The sequence below is a fragment of the Microtus ochrogaster genome, chromosome 16 (genome assembly GCF_000317375.1).
Source record: "Microtus ochrogaster isolate Prairie Vole_2 chromosome 16, MicOch1.0, whole genome shotgun sequence".
Classification (NCBI taxonomy): domain Eukaryota; kingdom Metazoa; phylum Chordata; class Mammalia; order Rodentia; family Cricetidae; genus Microtus; species Microtus ochrogaster.
The window spans coordinates 56,289,491-56,290,860 of NC_022018.1; positions in this window are offsets into that span (position 1 = coordinate 56,289,491).

Sequence of the window (1,370 nt, forward strand, 5' to 3'; positions counted from 1 at the left end):
CTTCACTACACTCGGGCTGCTAGATCCAGGAGCATGATCCCGGGAGGCCTGTGTGATGTAGACACCTGATGAGAGTATACTGGTACCACTGTTCAGTTCTGGAGGAAGTCAGGAGTTTCAGTGATAAGTCAGAAGTAGGGCTGGAAAGATGGTTCAGCAGTTAAGAGCACTCACTGTGCAGTCCTGAAAATCAGAGATCAGGTCTCAACACCCATGTACCAACCTGGACATCCTGCACATGCCTGCGACCCCACCTCTAATCGACGTAAAGACAGGAGGATCACAGAGGCTTCCTGTCTTCCAGGAGAACAGAGAAAATGTGAGGCCCGGGTTCAGAGAGAGAGACCCCGCCTCAAAGGGACAGGCCAAGAGTGATAGAGGAGACACCTGACACCCTGCTGTGGCCTCCACATGTGTGCACAGATGCACACACACACAGAAACACACACAAATATTCTTTTCAATTGTTACATTTTAAATTTTTAATAGGTACATGTGGAGGTCGGAGGACAACTTGTAGAAGTTGGTTCTCTTTCTACCACGTGGGTCCTTTGGTTTGACCTCAGATCATTAGGCTTGGATGCAAGAGCTGAGTCATTTTGGCAGTCTAATAAACGAACCTTTAAAAAGTAGAACAAGCTGGGCTGTGGTGGAGCACGCCTTTAATTCCAGCACTCCGGATGCAGAGGCAGGCGGATCTCTGTGAGTTCGAGGTCAACCTGGTCTACAGAGTGAGTTCCAGAACAGCCAGGGCTATGCAGAAAAAAACAAACAATAACACAATAGCAACAAAAGAATGAAGATTTACTGGCAAAGGGTGTATGTAGCTCAGTGGTAGAGCAGATGCCTAGCATTCTTGAGGCCCTTCAATCTCCTGTACCAGAAATAATAAAATAAAAATAGAAGTTTATTTGACTCACAGTTCGGGAATCTGGGAAGTCTAAGGGCATGGTTCTGGAACCTGGTGAGGTCCTTCTTGCCAAACAGTAATGTGCTAAAAGGCATTACATGGCAAGACAGCAAGCTAGCCAGAGAGATGCTTGATAACAAAGTCACTCCCAAAGCAATACATCAATCCACGCCTTGATTAATCCATTCATAACAGCAGAGCCAAGCACTTCTCTCCCAATTCTGCCTCTATGATGTGGTTCATACCTGGGAGGCAGGCTAAGACAAGAGAGACTGTGAGTTCAGGTGGCCTGGACTACAAATCTGGGCTATAGAGAAAGCCTCTGACTCAAAAATATAAAAGAGAGCCAGGCAGTGGGGCTGCACGCCTTTAATATCAGCACTCAAAAGGCAGAGACAAGCAGATCCCTGTGATTTCAAGGCCAGCCTGGTCTATATAGTGAGTTCCAGGACAGGTTCCA